General features: G+C 39.8%; 1 protein-coding gene and 1 long non-coding RNA gene across 5 annotated transcripts in view; one reads left to right on the top strand and one right to left on the bottom strand.

The window, feature by feature from the left end:
* Positions 1–23,236, top strand: part of MACROD2 (mono-ADP ribosylhydrolase 2) — a 1,347,099-nt gene that overhangs the window by 578,185 nt on the left and 745,678 nt on the right. The gene's annotated exons all lie outside the window — the stretch shown is intronic.
* LOC122459576 lies at positions 1,779–22,348 on the bottom strand. The gene is made up of 3 exons (XR_006280363.1): positions 22,337–22,348; positions 18,648–18,650; positions 1,779–1,924 (listed from the first exon to the last, which is right to left on the bottom strand). It is a non-coding gene; the product is annotated as an uncharacterized LOC122459576 (long non-coding RNA).

Below are 23,236 nucleotides of genomic sequence, written 5' to 3'. Positions count from 1 at the left end.
GCTGAAGACAGCTAGAAAATGTTACCTCATTATTTGTCCTGTACTTAGAATAGAAAATATGTAGAGAAAACTACAAAAACAAACAAAACCCCCCTGCTAAAATAGCCAAAAAATACTTCAGGGTTTTCACTGTATGTATGGGTATATCTAATCTGTCTATCTATTGTATTCATAAGGCAATTATCTCCTTGGTTTCTTGATTTGTGTCTTAAAATTTTCTTGGCGTCTTTTTCTTGACCAGTTTCTAGCTAAACAAAGCTATTTTTTGTGGAATCGCTTTCTGTTGTAGTTATTACCAAATATTTAATTCTTAATGCAACACATCTTTGTTTTTTTAGTTTGTTTTGTTTTGTTTTTGGTACCACAGGATTTGCTAATTTGGGTAACTTTCCATCAATAAGCCATTTTTGGCCCCATCCGTTGTATTTCTGTTTTCTAGGATTAATGTTTTCACTGCATCTTTGCATCATCAGAGTATTTTAATACATAAAAAGTATCCTGCTTCAGAATAAGCAGTGTAGAGACCTAACTTTAAGAAAGATGTGACACAAAACATGGCCAGTTAATAGTGCCCACAAGGCAATCTAGGATGACTTTAAGTAGATAACTTGAACCCCTATGCCTCTTGTTAGGCATCTAGAAATAACTACAGTCTTTGAACCTTGAAGGATTTCTGATCATATGGCCAACTTGTTCTTAAAATGGTTCCTTCTGCACTGGCCTATTCAGCAGCTAAAGTAGATCCACCATGTGGAGCCTGTGTTTTCTGCTTGTGGTTTTCATTGTCTCTGATTTGCTGGGTGTGTTACTCCTGTCAGCACATGCCCACTATCAGGAGAACTGTGTATATCCTATAGAGTATGTCTTCACCACAAATTTAAATCAGGTGATTTAACACCTGGGTTAGCCTAGCTCGGGTGTGAGCAGCCACAATGCAAAGCCATACACAAGTTACTGTGTCTTCACTTGTGCTGCACTTATGCATGTGTCAGAAGGACTTCTGATGGCTCATCCTATGTTCCTCTGTGCTGCAGTAAGCTGTGAATTTTGGGAGAACTTATCTGTTGTTCTGGGAACATAGGACTAAGTATGGGAAAGCATTTCAGGGCAAGTGATTTAACTTGCATTCTCATTGGAAAGGCACCAGCCCGAGTGAAAGCAGCACCTGAGCTCTAGCCCAGTGATTCTCAAACAGGGGTACATCAACTCATCTAGATATTTGCCTACTTTTACAACAGGGTACATAAAAAGCAATAGTGAAGTCAGTAGTACATACTAGGGTGATCAGATGTCCCAATTTTGGGGTCTCTTATAATAGGCTCCTATTAGCCCCCAATACCCTGTCCTGATTTTTCACACTTGCTGTCTGATCACCCTAGTACAAACTAAAATTTCATACTGACAGTGGCTTATTTATACTGCTCTATATACACTATACACTGAAATGTAAGTACAATCTTTATATTCCAATTGATATATTTTATAATTATGTGGTGAAAATGAGAAAGTAAGCAATTTTTCAGTAGTGTGGCTGTGACACTTTTGTATATTTATGTTTGATTTTGTAAGCAAGTAGTTTTTAAGTGAGGTGAAATTTGAGGGGTACACAAGACAAATCAGAGTCCTGAAAGGGGAACAGCAGTCTGGAAAGGTTGAGACACACTCCGCTAGCCTATACCCTCAGCCTTGCCAGCTGGATATAAAGCACTGCCAAACTCAGGTGAGACAATTTTGTGTGTGGATGGGAAGGAGCTTTTAATCAACCCCCTGTGGCAAAATACCTTGTTCACCTTAGTAGGCTCAGTCCTTTTTTAGCTTTGGAGACTCAGGTTTGGGGCAAGGCGAATCCTTATAGGTGACACTGGGTCCTGCTACTCCTCTCCTCAGTCAGTCTCTTGTCCTTGTCTGCCTTCCCTTCTGGGGACTGGACATCTGAGATCAAACAACACACATAGAAAAGGCTAACTTACCAATTTTGGGGTAATGGTCTGTTCCTCACCTTATTTCAAATTGCAACAGTTAAAAAGAACCTTTATAGCTGAGGTATTTATCCCATATTATAGTTTGTGACCAGTGACATGACTGGTACCATTCAGTTATTGACAAATGTCAGTCTTGTTGTTAACAGCTTATCTTGGAAATTTAGAGCAAATGGAATATATAATGAAGTGAACCTTTTAACCTTGGAGCTTGGCATAGGTTTAAAAAAGAGTTTTAACCAATTAATAGTGTAACCTTGATGATCAATATTTCCTACGCACTTGCAAGACTAGTTATGTTCCCCATATAAGCCTTTCCTGTGGTTTCAGTTAAGCATACTTTTTTTTTTCAAGACACAGCCAATTATAATTGTCAGAACAATGACTATGAGAAATGTCATGCTTTTAAACATATTTGCACTTAATAAGCAGTTTAGCTTGTATTTGCTAATTATTCTATATCTTCTTTTTTGGCATTACTTTTCACAGGGCTTTATGGAATTCTTTAGCATAGCCATTATAAATGCTTAAGGTTTAGGCCTTTATAGGTTCAGAAAGGTCCTCTATACAATGAGTCCCATGTTGGTGCTATTTAGGGCATCTGGGCACTGGCGGAGCAGCTGTGTAGGTGGCTTTCAAAGCTGCCTGCACCACATATGCTTTCACTGAAGATAGTAATGGGGACCAGGCCAATGACTCGATGTTTACATGGATCCAGTGACAGCTCACATAGCTGGACCTGTGGGCTGGATCATGTAGGGGTTTCAGTTCCATCTACATTTTAGTCACAGGGTTGGGGGTGGATTTTCCCACTTGACCGCCAACCTAAAACCAGACTATTCTAATATTATGTAAGTGAACTGAATTTCATTTGGAAAGAGTAGACTGATTAAAGGCAGCACATTAGCTCTTTAACAGTTTGAGTGGAATATTGAAACAAACACCTGGTTAAGAAATAACAGCTGCCTTTTGGTGGTGGTTTTGATTAAAGAACAAACTCTTCCAAGGAACCCAGACATCATAAGGCAAAGGGCCTCCCAAGCACCAACACATGAGAAGTTTAAGCCTCTGGTTCTCCCTAAGAGGATGGCTTTTCTTCTCTTCTTTAAAATGACCCTCTTCTTTTCGGAGCATATTTTCAATTTGTTCCATGGTGCTGTCTGTACTGCTTCCAGCTATACCATTTTTTCAACAGAATTTACTGTTCATTTCTCAGTTACTCCAAACCCTAATAGTCTATTTTGCTTTTGGCAGGATTGTCATTTTTATTGAATTGCATTGTGTTTAGATGATCTGCTGCCATGTGAGTCTCTCTGCAACCATGTTTTCTAGTAAAACGTTAAAATATTTCTCTGGGGCCTTCAGGTTACATTTGTGATATGTACCCACAATAAGGATTACAGTAAATGAATCCTAATTAATTTATTACCCCCTTGGGTTGAAACATTTATGCATGTGACTAATTCAAATGCTGACACCAGATATAAAGCTTATGCTCCTGTTGCTATACCAAAAAAAAAAAAAGTTACTTTACTGGGAGCATTAACCATTTAAAAAATCTGATTTCATATAGTCAGGTTGAGCATTTCAGCAGACAACCTAAATAGAGCATCACATTAATAGAGTACTGGAAGCTGCTAATGTTAATATGAGCAAATTAAGGAGTCTGCCCTGCTTATTTAGGCACATTAGGATAAAATAACATCAAAGCTGAGATTTAACAAAAAATCAATTCAGTGCATATCGTACGTATTCCTCAATCCTTTGTTGTGATGTCAAGGGATGTGAGAGCTTTTTTTATATGTTACAGCTAATATTGTATCTTTATTCATGTGTCCTTGTATAACTGTGACATGTGTAGTTCTGGTACCATTTGGAGTTGGTATGTGTCTGCATACTCATGCAGGCTCCTGTGAAGGATTCAGCTGATAGCAATAGGGCTGATAAACTATTTCCTAACCTCTCTGGACTTTGTTGACAGTGTGTAGAAGTTTACAAAACTGAAACACATAGGTGGTAATTTTCCCTGGTGAAATAATTGAAAATGAAATGCTGTGGAATTGTTCGTTTCTGTTTTGTTCTTATTTCTTTGGGGATTTTTCCCCCACTGCCTGATGCCAGGGAAGTTTTGGGTATGTACAGTTTCTGACATTTTATAAAAGTTATTGCAAGCCAGTTATATCTTGAAAAGTTCTTGTCAAATTTTGCTTTACTGATTATTTTATATGCTTGCAGATGGTACATACACATTGTACTTGTGATTGTAACAGCTACAGATGAACATGGATGAAATAGGCCTCAAGATAGCAAAGGATAGGAAGTTGCAAAGACAACACTTCAGTCTCAGTCTTATTCTGTCCATGTTTATGTACTGACATAGACACATTGATGTTCAGTACCTTGACATACATGGCATTGTTTTCATTACTTATGTCCACTGTGGACACACCTCAACAGGTTTGGATGTATCTTGGTTTCTAGCCCATCCAATCTTTTTCCTTTTTGAAGAGAGGGATAAAAAGAATGTTGTTCACTATCATTGGCCAGAGTGGTGTTTTGTAATGCAGGACACCTGTCCAGTTGCAAGTGGCAAGCGGCCTAATTTCACATCCAACAAATGGCAATGCTTTCGCATTCTACCAACCTGGCTGAATTTGACTCTGACATGAAGGCAATTACCATCCTGGGTCATATGCAGAATAAAGGCCTAGAAATGAAAAATTCTGTATTTCAATGTCAATCTCTTAAATCATTCAGACCACATACAACCACCCTCATAAATAAAACCATTATGTTATCAACGCCTGAATTTTCTTCAGTGAAAAAGGAATTAGGGTACATAGACCCACACGTTTGAGAGAAATATAATTTTTATGGTATAGCTGCATAAAATATTTCTTAGCTTTTTTAACTGATAGGAAAAGCTATATGAAAGAGTGCTAGGAAACTAGAAACATCATTTTGTAAGATGAGGTGCTGCAGTAAAATCTCTGTTTCTGGGGAAAAAAATAATAATGAAGCAGATCTCTGATTCAATTCTTAGCTTTTATACTTCCAGGGATAATTTTGTATGATCACATTTGTCTGTTAAAATTCATGGATGTGACTAATTTATGAAACAACATTCTTCTTAATTTAAACGTTCATTAACTCGTGTGAAAGCAGCCACAGTCATTTTGTGCTGCTCTACTTTGGACATTTGTCTTTAGTAAAGAAATTGAAGCAACAGAATCTTTTTTGAAATCTGAGGTTATTTGTCTTATGGTTAGAAGAAGAAACTGTTGCCCTGATGTGCTATACATAACTGCTGCAGTTTTAGATTGAGCAAAAAAAAAAAAAAAGGGGGCGGGCACATCGATGTATTGCTGTTCCTCAAATGTGTTCTTAGACATGAGACAGAAGGCTGAGAATTGGCATATGAGGAATTGGGCTGTCCTATCAATATCATAGATGCTTATGAGAGGTTGGGACTAAAGAACCAGGAGCAATTTGAATCATTTATTTTACCCCCCTAAGTTGAAGACCAGGAAAGAATGGTTAGCATGAAATAGTTTTCAGAACCTTCTGCTCACAGGGCCTGTTAGAGGTATTTCCCCCTTTAGATGCCAAATATCTAATTTTTCTTCATGTGCTCCAGTGTGAACTAAGGAGAAAATCTGTTTTAGTTCTTTTAAAGGGTCAGGGTTCTGCCTCAGGGGATCTATTGTGACTGCTTCCCTCTGGGAGCTCATCTCTTTACGAGGTGTTTTCTCTAAGTTCTCAAGCAATTGAGGCATAAGTTCCATTAAATCAGTCTGTCTTGGAAACACTATCTGGAGCTGAAATGAATGTTACCATCCTCCTTTCAAGCCTGTGGCCACTGTTCTTTTAGGATGGTAGTGTATGGTGGTGTATTTTTTCCTTCTTTTTAACATTAAGTTTGGTAGGTTTTGTTACAATTGCTGAAGTCAGAAAGGTAGGAGAAATTTCACCTTTCACATTACCTTCACCCTGTCAAAGTGGTTCTGAAAACTGTGCATTCCAAAGAAAGATTCTAGCTTTGACATTAATTAAGAGGTATCTCTCCCTACACACACACATAGCCTGATTCCAAAGCATTTATGAAGCATGCCTTTTAGAAGGGGTTTGTCCCTTGTTTCTGATCAGTACAAAACCATCAAAGCAGGTAGCTCAGGCTAGCCCCGGGGCAACAAAGAGGGAGGAGCCTCTCAAAAACATATTTGTAAGGCAACCACGTGGCAGTATATCCTCTTTAAAATATATGTATAGTTAGATAGGGTGTGCATTACTGCCTCAACTCACTCTGCTTTCATGTAACATGGATTAGTGGCTATAATTAAGTAATACAAAAAAAAGCTGTATTTTTCTTTTCCTTATTTGACTGATGTGTATGGAATATTGGAAATGCAAGAAAGAACATTTTCTCTACCAGTAAAAATAAGTTTCTACGAGTGTCCAGTTGCTCTTTGCCCATCCTGTTCTTGTTCTCTTATATCACTAATAATTTATGTTAACTAGTTGTCTTACTGTGTGAATGAAAGGGAAGTCACTTTTCTGGTTCCAGTGCAATAGAAGTGTTACAGATTTAGACCGATTTTGAGGCAATATCATGTATGACTAGGCTTGGCAGAATTCAATTTTTATTTTTTTCTAATTTTGATGATTAATTTTTATTTTTAAGGGTTTTTTATTTTTATAGTTGCTGGAAATTAAGGGGTGAGTGGAGGATTGGAGTTAGGGTTATGGCAGTGCTGACAGCAGGCTGCGGGGGCTCCCAGCGTGGCCAAGGAGCCCAAGGCACCAGGGCACAAGGTATGGGGGATCCTGGGGTCTTGGCCTGGCAGATTGCCTACAATGAAAACTTCTTACACAGCTTTGGAAACATCCACTGAACATGTTTAGTAACTGTCATACCCTATTTCTGGATGTTTCTGGGCCTTTCTAGATGAGTTGTCCTTCCCTGCTGTCAGGCTATGTAGAGAGACAGAGTATTCAAACAAAAATCCATGCCTTCTCTTCCCCACAGAGTCTTTCCCTTTCCCTTTCTTTGGGCCAAAGTCAAATGTGCTGTGGTTAAAGCAGCACTCCTCTTTTGGACTTGAGGACTTTTCTTCTTTGATTTGTCCATCTACCTGTCAGTCCAGTTATTTGTATGAGTTATTGAGCCACTCTCACAGAAACCCATTTTACAGGTACTGAAAAGTTATAAGGTGAAATTCTGCCCCATTGAAATCAATGGGGATTTTACCCATTATTCACCCATTGTTTTTAACACTTCTCTGAGGAGTTTCTATATTTTCTCTGCTCACCAGCCATTATTTGTGGAAGTGCATTGCAATTATAATTTTAAAGGTTCATTAAACCATAGTGGGCATAGCAATGAGGTTCTGCCAGAATATTGCCACAACTGCTGGCCAATCAGAAAGCAGCAATTCCTAGCATTTTTTTCTGTTTTTTAGTTAATGATCTATTTCAGACAAAGCTGGTGTTGAACAATTTGAGAGAATCTATTTCTGGGTTATAAACAGAAAAAGCTACCTCTGGGAACCATCTGCCTAAGAAAGTTACAATTTATTTGCAATGTTTGTTTCAAAGGTGACCTGTAGTCAGTGGTTGTATGCATTTTAATAAAAAGCTCTCTTTAGTATGCTGTTGCTTCTTAGTTTTCTGTGTCTCCATGAAATTTCTGCTTGATTGGCCACGATTCAGTGAAACCTCTCATTAGGGTAGCATGGTTCATTAGAACTGAAAGAGACATCATTGAAAATTGAATTGACCATGCTGTGATTCTCTAGTTGCTGTGATTGGTAATCTTCAGGCATTATGTTATGTGCTTTACCCGCACAAGTCTTTCTAGACTCCATATGATTTGTGAAACAGTTAATTTGTTTCATTAATACTTAAACTATGCTTTGCATAATCTGTAGAGAAGCTCTCTTATAAAGTGAGAACAATAGTTATTAGCAATTCAAGCATTTTTCATTCAGCAGAAACATGAAATATTTTCAGAAAATTACTACAATAAACAATCTGTACAAAGACGTTACTCAACTCACTTGGGTGCTTTTTGCCTTGTCGGGAGATGAGAATTTGATAATTCCTTAGACTTATTTGACTCAGACAAACTGAAATATTAGTCAAGCAAGAATAAGAGCTATAATGAAAATCAAGGATCTTGTAAACCCCCTTTACAGAGAAATGGAGTGATAAAACTTAATTCCTTTAACTTCTCTTTTAATGAAAGTTTGAATTTCATTTGCCTGGGCTTTGATTTGGTTCTGCATCTTTGATGTCTTTGGAGGTAAAATAGAGAATGTTCTGCTTTGAGTAGTTCAGAGAATTCATAAAAAAAAGAGACAGGATGCAGGGCCGTCCCTAGCGGGGTGCAGGGCCCGGAACATAGGTGCCGAGTTTCTAATCTGCCGGGGGTGGGGATGGGGTCCTCCAGGCTCCGCCCCCACTCCACCCCTTGCCCCAAGGCCCCACTCTGCCCTGCTTCTTCCCGACCTGCTGCCACCCTGCATCTTTTTGCCTCCGCCCTGCCTCTTCCCTGCCTAGTTCTGCCCCCTCCCCCGAACATGCTGCACCCTCGGTCCTCTCCCCTCCCCCCCAGTGCCTTCTGATGCTATGAAACATCTGATCCGTGGCAGGTGGTAGATGTTGAGAGGGAGGGGGAGGCCAAGAAGGGGAGGCTCTGGTAGGAGGGCTCCTCCTCGCCCCCCCACCGCCCGCCTGCCGCTCACCTCCCCGTTCGCCGGCTTGCCCTCCCACCCCACCCACCTCCTCATGATTTTGTGGAAGCACAGGGTCCCCCAAAGCACAGGGCCCGGGGCGGTCGCCCCAGTTAGCCTTATGCAAGGGGCAGCTCTGATAGGATGTAACTTAAAAGTAAATACTTAAGTTTAGGGGAAATTCCTTTTCCCTCGTCTGCAATCATGGATGGTCTTGCTTGCTTCCCTAGTGTGGAACTAGTATGTCTAACAGGGATAGGTAGCTGAACTAGGTGTAGGGCCCATGAAGTGGGGGATACAGTAGCATAAATGCCCCATAAATGCTTAGACAGATATCTCCAAAGTGACTATTCACATTAGTAAGGTCTACTTGTTTGAGAAAGGGCCCTTACTATGAAGATTATTGTAACTTAAATTCAGCATTATCGACTCCTAGTATTCTAGTGAAAGGATGTGAAAGAATAATTGTTGCTTTCACATAAAAATCTGAACATAACTCAAATACGAGAGAACAAAAATATATGAAAATGTTTTATCAGAAAAGCTTTATTTTTAAACTCTACAAATAAAAGGAAATTTAAGCAAAATTACTGCTTTTCTCCCTGAAGAGCAAAAGTACACTGATACAATGACATAAAACTAATCATATACATAAGAAGAGGTTATGTTTGAAAAATGAGGCTAAATAACAAAAGAACTACTCCATAGACATCAAGACACAAAACTTACTCTTGTTATTATGATTCTATGAAAAGAGTGTTTAAAGGTCAGGAAGACAGGACAACATTTGCATTTAAATGGCGATTTTTAAAGTAGATATGGTGATTGCTGACCTCTGCCCTTGACTGGTGTTTTTGAAGTCTGTGAGAATCAAACATCACATGAAAATATTATTAAATAAATCAGTGAAATGCTCAAACTAGCTTCCAGGCTCTATTTACACATGCTTTTCTTCACTATAATATCTATCAGTTAAAGTAAGATATTCATTATTTTTCTATCATTTTAAATAGTTGTTGACCTCTGCAGCATAAATTTAAGGTCATAATCACCTCTGAGTCAGTTGAAGGTGAGCATTTATCAAATATAGAAGGAACTGGCTAAAACAATATTACAGATGATTAGAAATTTGCAATTTCCTTTTCATTATACTGGTCAGGCCATTCACATTCTTCATTTTGTGTGTAGAATCCCTGAAAAGGGTATACTTTTTGAGTTTCATATTCTGCAAGCACATGTACCTAAATAAGATTTAAAACGATCATTTTACCTTGTCCTTACATGGGGAGGGCAAACTGTTGCAACTTGAGGCCTAATCTACACTAATGCTACAGGTCAATGTAAATTACACTAATTAAGCCACGTAATTACATAACTTAAGTCCGTGAGAGATGCTCTCCTGTCGACATAGCTTCTGCCTCTCTTTGAGGTGGATTAAGTAAGTCGTTGAGAGCATCTTCACCAGACCCTCATAATTGCCACCGCTGCATCAATCACAGCAGCACTGATTAGCCACATAGTGTAGACTAGGCCTTAGAGTCTACACTTTGATGTCTAAATCCATGTTTTGAAATCTACATAAAAGTAGCCCGAGATGATGAACACACAGAACTCCCATTGACTTCACTGGGAGTTTTGCATGCTCAGGACCTCTGAAAATCAGATCACCTTTATTTAGTTTCCTACCTTTAGGATCTCAAATTTGGAAATGCAGATTGATACAGATAAACTATAAATTCAGTGTTGTTGTTTCCTACATGAAAAAGAAAGCAAGATATTGATTTGGGGGAAAATGTTTTTAACAGTCAATTTAAATAACTTTGGACTAGTTTGGCAAAATCGCAAAGGGCTAAATTGTGAGGTTACCACGAGTCCTAGGTAAAAGAGGCAGCATGAAGCTGCAGTGCCCAAGAAGTAGATCAGGGACCCAGTTTTGACTAACTCACAATTTAGCCCCTGGTTGGGGAAGTAAACCACACCAGCCCTTTACCTGGAACAGATTATTCCCTCCTCATGTTGGCTGGTGGACTGGGGAGTTCAGAGGCAAAGTTCCTCCCCATCCCTGCCCACTCCTCTCCCAGCTGTGCAGGAAGGTCACTCATAGCCCCAGGGTGGCTCCCCTCTGCTCTCTGATCCAGAATGCAGGTAGCCCAGTCCAGAGGAGCATAGGATTATTTTATAACCTCCTACTCTCCTGTACAAATATGAGCCACTGCCTACAATTTGCCCCAGTGTATTAACACCTGGGGAAATGATCTCGAGGATCAGGCCCTGCCGTGTTTGTAATGTGAAGATGACTTTCGTCTGATCTGAAAAGGAAAGATGAAAGTAGAGAGCAAACTACTTTCAAATGTAGTCAGCTTCTAACTAGCCTCTAACGAATACATAGGTAGGGTTACTTCAAGTAAGATGCTGAGAGCAAGCTTGCTATGTCTGTAAATATCCAAAACACATGAGCATTTATTCCACCCTAATGGTGACAATCAATGAACTTCACAATCCTTGAGACAAAGTTTTACTTGGTTTTATGACAAGTTTTTATCTTCGGGAGGAGGCTTTTTTATTTTGAGGAGCATGATACTTACAACTGAACATAGCTGACTTGACTAGTACAAGTTATCTGATCAAATATATAAAAATACAATAAGCCCTCTGTTGAGGATTATCTCCAAGAGGCAACACACTCTTCCTTGTAAAAGCCCGTGATTTCCAGCACAGTTTTGACATTTTGATGAAGACTATTTCTGATGCAGGCATCTATTGAGTTATAACTAAGATACTGTAGATGGGAGAGGAGGCACATAACAGTCACACAATGCAATAGATAGTGCATGTAAAAAATTTGTGTGAGCCATTTTATATGTAAAGTGAAGCGTGTTGCTATTAAATGCTCCATTAACATTTTTATAGATACATGCTTATTTTACAGACAACATATTGCACAATAAGTAACATTTCTAAGTGGACAACAGATAGAATTTAGTGAGATAATTAGCCGTCTAAGTTTTTCCTAAACCTGCTTAAAGAAACACTGTCAATTTGCGTTGTTCAGCTATGCTGGAAGAAGGACAAGAGACAATGGATATGGTTTAATTAGACCACAAACTGTATTCTTAAATGTCTGGGAGTACCTAGCAGATAAGTGTGTAGTGCAGGTAATTCCATAATCATTTCAATATATATCCAGGGGGCTTCCATCAGCCCTTCTCTTTACCATCCTGGACCCCAGTCAATCTGCTGTTGGCACGTCACCAGCCCCCCCCCCCCGAATGAGGGTTAAGGGGGGTCTATAAAGTAGAGGGGGATTGCCTACCTGCAGTACCAGTCATAGGAGCCTCACTTCATCTTGGCCAATCTGGTGGTGAGAGAGAAATTCCTTCCCAGTCCCCCGCAAAAGAAGTGACTAGCGCAATGCCACAGTGGGTCTTGACAAAACCCGGCATTTCACCACTTCAGTGGGTGGCGGTGTGGGTGCTGCTTTTCCTGGTTCAGGTAAAAGCACTGAGATGGACCTATATAGTTCTCCTTCTCTTTCAGTCACCTTGGGCAATGGGGTGGGGGAATGGGTTAGCGTCCCTGTGCTGACCCCGGTCTTCAGCTGCAGCAGACAGTCACTCCCTGGCTTTCTAGCCCTTAGAGGAACACAAATTTTCCAACAAGCCAGACAGTGGCCACTCAACTAACTGCTTAATGTGTGCTGAGGTCAATCTAATCATTTTTTAAAAAAAGTTAAAATAATGTCATTTACATCCCCTCCCCATGAGTCAACCTGCCAGTATTTGTAGTTTAACAATGACATTTTCTTATTTTGTAATGTTTCTTTTTCCCATATTGGTCTGTGAAAGATGCACACAAGCAATGGGAAACTGACTACTCAAAGTACTGCCATGTGTACAAAGTCAGCAAACCAAGAAAAAATAGTGAGATTTTTCTGTAATATCTGTCAAAAATACAAATCTCTTGGGAGTTTCTTGTAACAATAACTACTTTAAAGGAATCAAACACATAATCTGCAAAAGAAATGTGAAATATTTTAATCTTCTGTACACAATTCCTTCCCTTGTGCAGTGACACAATTCTGTTCTACCCGTTCTTTTTTATTATCAAAGTTCCCTACCCAGAGTATCTGAGTGCCTGTTGAGACTATAAATTGCTTGCAGGATATTCTGGATACTTTATTCTCAAAAACATGTCTCTTTCTCACAGTGTTCTCACAGAGAGAAAATCCTTCTTGCATGAACAAGTGTTTATGCATGTTGATTTTTACTTATTTTTCTGAGTAATGAATTGAATTGACTCCATCTGGATGAAGTCCCCAGTTTTAATCGTTTTGCACACTTAAGGTGTTTCTACACAAATTCTTAGTAAGTGGCAAGCTGGGGAGTAAATCTACCATGCACCAACTGTCCATGTGGACCCTGCAGCTCTGTTCACAAAGTTACGTAGTACGCATTAGTCTGCCCTGCTTTGAAACGCGGCTAGATTAAAGCACATTAGAGAACTGTTAGTTCACGGCAGCAGGGTCCATACAAATACAGTGCATGGCAAGCAAATGCAGGGTAGATTTACACCCCAGGTTGCTACGAACTAAGTATTCATGTAGACAAACTCTTTACTGCTTATGTTTAACCTTATACTAAACCTGCACTCTTTTTGATTTCACTTTTGATATTTTTTATCTAGACTTTGTGGTTCCTTGGATTTGAAACCACTAGGGTCTACTATAGTACCCTTATGCTGTCTGATAGTGTGATGGAAGGTTTATGTTGTTTTGGTTTAACAAGGCATGATTGTAGGTGTATAATCTGTCTGTTAAATCTAAACTAATAAGTACTTATTTTGTTGCCAGGGAACAGCAAAATGGTTAAACTTCTGTCTCAGTTAAGTAATGTGAGACTATTGAAAAACCCAGATCCTTAGAATACGCACTTCTAAATTCAGGACTCGTTAATCAAATTTACAATCAAAATAGCCACAATAACAAGTGTATCATCTGCAGCAGGATTATTTCCATCAGCTGCAGCAGTTAAAATGTGTCTTGTGTAGCTAAGGGCAAAAATGAATCCCCATTGAGTACTAGTTTTTAATTTTGGAGGCAATATGGGAAGAAGGAAACAGTCAGGGAAGCAGTATGCTTCTTGCTTTTCACATAATGAGGGGTGAACCTTCAACATATTCACCTCAGAGGCTTTCTCGGAGTTGTTCCAGTTTGCAGACATATCAGCCTCTATTCCCTCCTGAACCAGCCACAACCAGTGAAAAGGTTCTTCGTGTTTGGTTTCAATGGATTATCAAAGATTTGGGTTGGTTCTGTACTTTCCTGAAAATGATCACCAATCTCTTCTGTAATGTACAAAGAAATCCAGTTTCTGATTATCGCAAATGGAGATGTTAGTATTTTGTGATTTTGTAAACAAATATTTTAGAAAAATTGAACAGTGAATCAAATTCTGTAGTCTGTTACACTGGAGTAAATCTGGAGTGATCAGCTGAAGACAGTGGCTTCACTCTGGATTTACAGGGGTCTAACTGAGAGAATATCTAGGTTATGTGATTCTACAGTCTGTTATGTTAAAAACTCAGAAAATGTTATTTATGCAATGTAATAAGGCAGAAAATTATGATGTTCGCATGAAAATCTGACTAAGTTGAACATATTTAAAATGCCTTTGGAACATCCTTGAATACTTGATGAATTTCTGTTCTTATTACCAACATTTAGATGCAACCATATTACTTGCAAATTGCTAAACATAACCACTGAGAAATGAACTCCATAAGCAGTGCAATCACAACATTATATTTGCTTGTTGTAAAGGTCTCCTTTAATATCAGGCAATCTCCTAACTTTCCTTTTAGTAGTGTTTGAAAATTAGAAATGTAATGAAATGTAAAACTGTCACAATTCATAAAGCTGTTGACAGCCTAACAGGAGGTTAAACATGAAACAGTGAAATGTATTCACTGTCTTTTTTGACCATTAAAGGTTTATAAGATGAAAGGGTAAAACAGCAGTGAGGAGGTGCATGTTACAAACTCAATCATATCATACATTGAGAGAGTGGCATGTGCTGAATTTCCAAGGTATTTCAAGTCTCCATATGACATGGTGCATGACTTCTGCAGTTGAGCAGAAGACACAGAATCACATTTGCACTGATATTTTTAGGCTTTTTTGATGCTCCTGGTCTGCTAATAACAGAAGCCATACACTACAGGTCAAAAGTAAAATAGTGCTGAAATTTAAGAATCCAATGCTGCCCTGATGAAACTGTAACTGTGTCGTTGACTTCATCTTCGTAGTGTTCCACTGTCAGTTTTTTAAAAAGTGCTTTTTAAACTATTCTGGCAAAGCTTGTTGATAAGGATAGTTTTAGAAATATACAAAGAATGTATAATGGCAGTTTAAAGTGACAGTTTCCCACCCCTTTGTGCCTTTATTGTATAATGTCACGGTCTGCTTATTAAGTTTACATATTATGAGTGATTGTGTTCCCATTAGTTTAATTTTTTCTTCCTTTCCTTTTGCTTAACTACTTAAACAAGTCTAGATAATTTGAAGGTTCTGACGTAATCCCACAGATTAATGGCAATTCAAAGTTGGGTCTTTCTGTCCTTTGTCCTATTTTGCCACTTAAAATATTGCAGCACGTAGATTGGCAACCACCAAATAATACTGGGATAAGCTTCCTTGTTATTTTTAGGCTGTCAGCATTATGTGGAACTTAAAGTGGAATGTTTTTAAATCTGTATGTATTCAGACATAAGGGGATTAAAAGATGGTGTGAGAACTTTTTTCTTGATTGTCCCTGGTTTTATTTGACTTTTTATTTTAATGATTGGCAAATTACAAATGATAAGATTTTGGTCAGCACATTCCAGATTTTATACTTTTGCACATATAAGACCAGCTTCTGATACTCTTCCACATGTTGCCTAGCATCTTGCTATACATTTCAGTATGATCGCCATGAGCAGCAGGAGGGGCTATCTGTGCCGAGTACGTACCTAGTGTTTCAGATGGGCAAGCACTCAGAGCAGGCCCACAGCTGGCACTGACATATCTTAAAGCTAAAATGAATACGACTCCTACATAGCCTCAGCCTCAGATTTGGGTGGGCCTAGGTACCAATTGTGTGGGCTGTGGTCACAGGTGCTATAAAGCTAAATGCTTGAAAGCATTTTCAGAGCCTCAGATTTGCCCATGATAGAAGCTAAGGATAACTTGTGCCACTAGATTTGCTGTGGCAGCTGGGAAGCAGTTTTTCTGAGTCACAAAAATTTTACCCCAGAACCCTCACCGTGAAACCAATAGCCCCTTTTTTTTGTAGCTTCCTTCCCAGTGTTTCCCCTTTGGTCGCTGATCAGGCCATGTATTCAGCTTTTTCCTTCTCCTTGTTAACTTATTCAGAATGGCTAATTTAAATAAGCTTATTTTTGTTACCTTTCTCCTCTATTTACTGTTCTTCCTAGTCTTTCATATTTATTCTCGTCCACATAGAACAGTGTTTCTGATGCCACTTTTCTTCTTGTTCCATCTTCCCTAGTTTCTCTGAGAGCTCAGCTGTTTTATTATATTTGAATCCATTCACTGTAGTCTCCAAAAAAGAAAGCAGGTTGCCTTAATATGTATATAGCCTTCTTTTTCTTCCTTGAGATAGAGAGAAATTTACTACTACTTCCTCCCGGACTGGCTTGATCTTTCACTGTCCATTCTACATCCCAGTTGGTTTTCTTTTTAACTTAGGGAAATGCACATGGACTTACTGTCATATATTAGTATCCAGGCAGTCTTCTACTTCCCCTCTTGGCCATCCATCTGGAACATAACTCTTTGCCACACTCTTTTTGATGGTGGTTCCACAGGGTGTGTTGAATCCCTCAAAGATTCCACACACAGTTTTGAAACAAAGAAACACTGCCCTGTTTGTATTTTGTGTAGATAAAACATGGCTGAATGAGCAATTTTGTGGAAATTATTGAACCAGAAATTCCAGCACTACACTTCTTCTTAATGTATGTCTTTTTTAATTGTTAATGAATAGGGCATTGTTTTTATTTTGGTTAGTTGAAAATTAGGCATAAATACCATTATTCTTTAAACATTTATGTAACCCTTCTGCCAGATGGAATCGGCAGCAACAAGGGCCAGGATCAATATCTAGGATCAATATCCGTTTAACAATACAACGCAGAACTAGCTCAAGCCCCACCCAACAATCTGATAAAATTACACACCACCCCGGGGCCTGTAAGAGGCAATATTTCCCCTCTCACAAACACTGAATCAGGGTGTAGAAAAGAAAACTTTTAATAAAAAGGGGAAATTACCAAGCATTAATTTGTCAAAATGCCACAAGCATGATTCAGAGGCATATGACCATGAGCAAAACACCCACCGTAGGGTACGTTGGGCAGTGTCCTTTGTCTCAGGTTCTTACCTTGCAGTGTGAACGTCCAACAAACAAAAGTTCCTTTAACATGGTCTCCCTCTCCCTCCACTACACCCCACTCACAGCTGTTGTCCTTGATCAGCAAAAACCCAGAGTTCAGAAGTGCCTTCTCACAAATTCACCTGCCACCCCAGGGTGGGGAGTGGAACGTAGAGTAATGCCTCAGTGACTGCTGCTGCACCATTCAGTGTTGCTGCCTTCTAAAGCGCCATTGTCCACTCTGCTGCTGCTGTCATCCACTCTGCTACTGCTCCATCGCATGCTGCATGGTTGTTCACTCCAGAGCTCTGTCATCCACTCAGTTACTGGCCGCTGCACCATCACTTGCTGCATCGTTCTACTGCAGCCTCTGCGATGTCTTGATGTCCCACTGCTTAACACAGCGGTCAGTGATTTCAGCAGTCAGTGGAGGCACCTCACTATTAGTGCAGGCTAGCCAGTCTCTTTCACAGGAAAGAGGTCTAAGGTTTAGCACTTAGACCTGGTTATCAGTGATTTCCACTCTTGGGATCAGTAAGAAAAGATTCCCGATTGAGTCTAATCAGCTCTATTATTAAACAGAGGAGAAGGGAGGAGAGGAGAAGGGTCAAATGGTGTCTTGGACTCTTTGGGCAGAGATCACACCATCTGGCACAAGTATCTTTCCACACCCTCTCATCTCCACTTGGCCACCCTTGCCCCCTGCTTAGCAAGTGCAGTTCAGTTGAGGGTGACCGCCCTCAATCAGGGCATGCCAAGCATGGTTCTGCTGCCCTAGATTCACACAACAGGGATAACACCACCTTATTACCCCTGCACCCAATAACAAACTGACTTGCAATCCAACACCAGCCATAAGTGATCATTTGGGCAAAGCAGCTCCATCATGCTGCACATCTAGGCAGAGTAGGTGTGTCTATGCAAATGAGGTCAGTTCCTGAAGTCCTCTCCCTAGGCTCATCACTAGAAGTCAGGGGAGAGCTCATTCAGATCCTGCTGACATCTATTTTATATTAGTCTTGAAGAGTTTTTCACCCTATCCTTATCTTCATTCTTTATAGTGATCAGATTGAAATTTCACCTGTTTGCTGTCCCACATTCATTTCAAGGGCCAGTATCATATTGCTGACATGCATCCTCAAATGAGAGAATTTGTTAATCTGTGCAGCATTTAAATGGTAATTTGAGGATGCACTCCTTGTTTAGCTCAGGATACATTTAATATCTTATAAATAAACCGAGAATCTGCAGGCCAAAGAATTTATTTAGCCTAGGACACTATTAACACAGTATCCTCAAGCTGCTGTTACTGAAATCTTCTCTCTCTGCCTTCTGGTTGGCAACCATAGAACCCTTTGCTCTCACTGGCTACGGTCCTTTGTATTCCCATACCCACAAGAAACATGTCCACTTCAGCTCCACATCTTACTATTGTTCCAGGCTTAAGGAAAAGGTCCCAGGAAGATTTTTTTAAAAAAATCCCATCTCTGCTCTTCCTCTTCTACAGGCTCCATCCATCTGCTCCACTCTCCCTATCCTCCTTTTGGCTTCCAGGACCTCTCATAACCCCTGTTCTCTGTGTCCTCCAGTCTCTGGGTCTCAGACAGGCACATCCTTCAGCTTCCTGGGGAGTAGTTTGAGTCTCATGAAGTAGTTTGAGAACCCACAGGATGCAGAACCACATGAGCCACTTTTATACTTGGTACCAGAGCTGTACATAACTCTTGTGCTCAATGATCCAGCTCTGGCTAGCATTCCTGCCCCTCTGTAACTCTCCTATGGTGGCCCAGGGTGTCTGTGCAGCAATAATGCATGATAATAGGGAGAAGGATATCAGTAAGTTTTGGTGGGAACGCTTCGTTGCTGCTGTATCTGTAGTTCTATTCTGCTTGTAGTAGCGAGAAATACTTGTTTGAACTTACTGTGCATATGGCAAAAGTCTGCTACTACTGAAGTCCATAGATATTTTGCCACTGCCTTTAGAGGGAGCAATATTGAGCCCATAGAGACTCCCTCTTTTGTAACACTACCATAGAGAGTAGATTAGAATAATGATAATGAAGTTCAATAGCACCTACTTCTTATTTTTGAACTGGCATTTTAAAAGCTTGTGATTAAGTTTTTGTTTTATGAATGGAGATCAGGTGAACGTACTAACTAATGACTTCAGAATTTGATGTGGTGTGAATGTTCTGTTAATGCCAAAGAAAAAAATGAGCTATCATCCCTGTCACGCAAGAGACAAAAGAATGATAAACCTGCTAGATATTTTTCCTAGCTCCATGCAGCTCTGCAGTAGGTTTTGGATACCACCTTGAGATTGCCATTTGAAGAGTTATTTTCAGAAAGAAAAAAAGAATAAAGTGAGGCAGCCCTTGCCATGTGTAATATCATTGAATGACACTGTAAGAGACTTTCCTAGACACAGGAGATCAGAAAGTCTTGATATTTCTGCTTCAGCATCCTTCATTTTGGTGATTATTGCAGTACGGTGTTGTAAATGAAATTTAAAATGACACAATTTTAAGTAAACTTGAGTTTTATCTTATTGCTTGTCATTTACAAGGCAGTAAAGTACCCAGAAAATAAATTGCAACTCTCAAGTAATAAAGGGGTGTTCTATGGGACTGGGAATATTTTTTCTAAGGATTGGTTTAAGATCTTTCTTTCTTTCTTTCTTTCTTTCTTTCTTTCTTTCTTTCTTTCTTTCTTTCTTTCTTTCAGTTGTGGGTTTGTAGAATGAAAACTGCAGCCATTTGTTCCATAGACAGATTCTTCCAAAAAGCCTCTTTAACAACTTTTTTTTGACAGTGCATTTTTTGTAATCTCTGTGGCGCTGTAATTATTAGCCCCAGGTATCCTGGTGAAAGTCTAAATTTTCAGAAATGCTATTTTAAATGGAGACTTGTCTTTATTACAACTGTACTGTACTGTTCTTTACTGCTGTAGTTGCTATAAGGCCATGACAACACTTAATATATGCTCCTTCATTTTTCAGTGTTTTATAATTCAGACAGAAATAATGATTCTGTCTGAATTTTGGCATACAAAATCTCTGCCCCAGAGCAAATATTTCTATGCAGCTAAAATAGTATTGAAGCATTTAATAAAAATCCTGTAACTTTTTTATTACTTGTTTTTCAGATAGTTAAAATATGATGTGAACTGGTTGATTATACTCTTCTGGGACCTGAAGGAACTCCACTGGAGTTAGTGGGAGTCTTTCTATTGACCCAGTTGGCTTTGAATGGAGCTGTTGGTTTAAAACAAAATAATTATTAGATCAGAACTTCATAATGAATGGGGACCCTACAGTGAATTAATATACTGAGGGTTATGAATTAACAAGTAAAGGAAGACATTAAAATAAGCAGAGAATGATTTCCAATATATACTTTGTTCCTTTACTTGATCAGACTAATTTCAATTTGTTCTAGGCTGCACAGATAGTAATGCCTATACTAAGGTTGCCCAGAACTTCCTATTGTGACGCTGTTTGTAGTTGCTTATAGCTTTGCCAAAGTTGAACAAGTTGGGCTGAATTTTTTGATGCTAAGTGTCTCCTTACAACTTTTTTTTTTAAAGTTTCAGCTAAAATGCTTCACCTGTTTCCCAGAACTCGATTTAGGGAAAATGTATTGTTTTTCCCATGTTAATTTCTTAAGCAGTTTTGTTGAGATGTTCTATCACCTTCATGCTCTGGAGCAAGGACTTGAAATTTGACAGTGGGGTTGTCCTCATGTCAGGAAGGTGCCTTTTGCCATTCCTGTAAAAATTTGCTGAAAGTAGGACAAGTTATAAACCTCTGAAGAAACTGAGATTTGCACATGTTCAGTAAAGTGGCTAGAATTTAGCAGCTAAATTCTCCAAAGATTTCTCCATCTGAACTGGGCATGGTCCAGTCATACACAGCTCCTACATGGTGGTCGGACTGTACGTGTACAGAGTGACTGAGGGTGCTCCATCCTGGGACTTCCCCTATAATTTCTCCTTTTAGCTTCTGTAGGCCAAGGTGGAGCTGGCCTCAGGAACTGAGAGCTGGCAGGGTGGAAAGGGCAGGAGATTGAAAGAGAGAGAGGAGCAGAAGGTGGTATAGAGGCAGAAGAGTTTGTAACTTCTAGAGCACACTCTCTTCCAGAACCTGGTACTGAAGCCATTATTTCTGATACTCCATATTCTTTTATGGCCACGCAGATAGTGGTGAAAATAACTGGCAAAGGGTGCATTTCTATCCTCCTCTAGTGGCGGGTCCACATAGACAATAACAACGTTCTACTTCTACCAGTTACTCCATCAGCGAGAGGACTGTGCTTTGGGTCTAAAGTTCCCAACACAGCTGATGATGCACATGTGGGGTCAGTATAGAGATGTCTATGTAGCCTTCAGGAGTCAGCCTCCCAGCCTGGATCAACAGACTTGGGCTAGCAGGGCTTGCACTAGTGTTCTAAAAATAGGTATGTAGACAGCATTTTGACATTGTGGCTTGGGCTGGAGCTTGGGCTCCGAAGCCTACAGAGAAGGGTGGGATTCACAGCCTGAGCTCGATCCCAAGCTGCAACTTCAAAGCACTGTCTACATATCTATTTTGAGAGCGCTAATGGTAGTGTGAGCCCTGCTAGCCCGAGTCTCTTGATTGGGCTGGAAGGCTCATTGCCGCAAATTGTGTATATGGATCCTATGGTTCTACATGATGAAAGGTTTGCTTTTTCATTGATTTGACGGGCTTTGGATCAGGCTCTAAGCAATGATGTATTATAGTTATGTTTTTAAAAGTGGGCTAAAGTCAAGGCCGCAGTCAGAAATGAAGGGGGCCATTGTGCCAACCCAATTGACTACAGCTGATGGTGTCACATCAGGCATTGTGTGGTAAAGTTCCCAGATTTGGCTCAATCCTGAAAATCTACATATCTCTGGGATAAGTCTGAGGGCAGCTCCAGGAAGGATCAGGGTGTTCACCCCTTTGTGTGTCAATGGAGATTTTGAGAACATAGGTGATGATTTAAAAAAACACAGAAGCAAAACATCCAGGATGCCAATTACCAAAGTCCACATGGAATAGTCTTAAGCAACATATGATGTAATTAATACAATACCATGCATTGGAGCTATTGTGGAGCTGGATCACCCCAAGACAGTTTCCCAGGGAAAGGATGTGCCTTTCCTCCTTGGTAAGTTGACCACCCCTCCATTAGACAATGCAGCCTCTTTTCCCCTGCGTGGCTGATTCATTCTATGGGATAGTGTAGAAAGGGACAGAGCCATAACCCATCTTCAAACCCCACCCTATCATACTTCCTCTGCCTCCTGCAGGGTAATTTGTATTTCTGGGGGAGTGCTGTCTGGGAGCACAGAGGTTATATCATGTGTACTCTTGGTAGACTGCTGCATGTCGGATTTCTTGCCCCCACTGGGGCCAGACACAATCTGGTCTGATCCTCAGGCTGAGAAAAATTTCAGCTTATGTTCCATTTGGGCAGTGGCTGCAGAAGGCTATTCATTTTGACTCTGTTAGGTTAACCAATTCAGCAGATTAGCTTGCTGCAAAAGCTGTCTTTCTAAAAGAGCTAACCTACTTACTCTCTGAAAATGCCGATTCCCCATGACATCAAAAGCTGAAAACTAATACACAGGTCTCAGTGACCTGGCATCTTTGTGGAAAGTGGCTTACCCGGGACAGCAAAGAACACAACTCCAGGTACACACAGCACCATTTTATTGTCCTGTTAAATTCTTCCATTTAATTTTGCTGGCAATACCATACGGCACCTTGATTATCTTTGTGTATTTCTAAATAATAAGTAAAGACTGTAATAAAATTGGTGGCAATGTGCCACAGACAGGTGCAGAGTTGAATGGGAGAAAGAAAACATATGTTCCTTTCTGCTATCAGCATAGCTGCAAAATAAATGTTATATTCCTAGGGTTAACTCCCACGCATGTGATTGGGAAGAAATTAGGCCATTAGAACTGTGAAGAGTCCATGTAATAGTCTTTTACAGGTATACATTTTGGATCATTAGGAAACCAGATAAAAATCCATTAGGCTGTGTTCTTGTTTTCATATGGAAACATCCACAGTTCTCTGAAAATGGTA

This window comes from Dermochelys coriacea, chromosome 3 (assembly GCF_009764565.3).
Source record: "Dermochelys coriacea isolate rDerCor1 chromosome 3, rDerCor1.pri.v4, whole genome shotgun sequence".
NCBI classification, from domain to species: Eukaryota; Metazoa; Chordata; order Testudines; family Dermochelyidae; genus Dermochelys; species Dermochelys coriacea.
The sequence above is the reverse complement of the archived record's forward strand: the minus strand, read 5'-3'. Positions and strand labels throughout refer to the sequence as shown.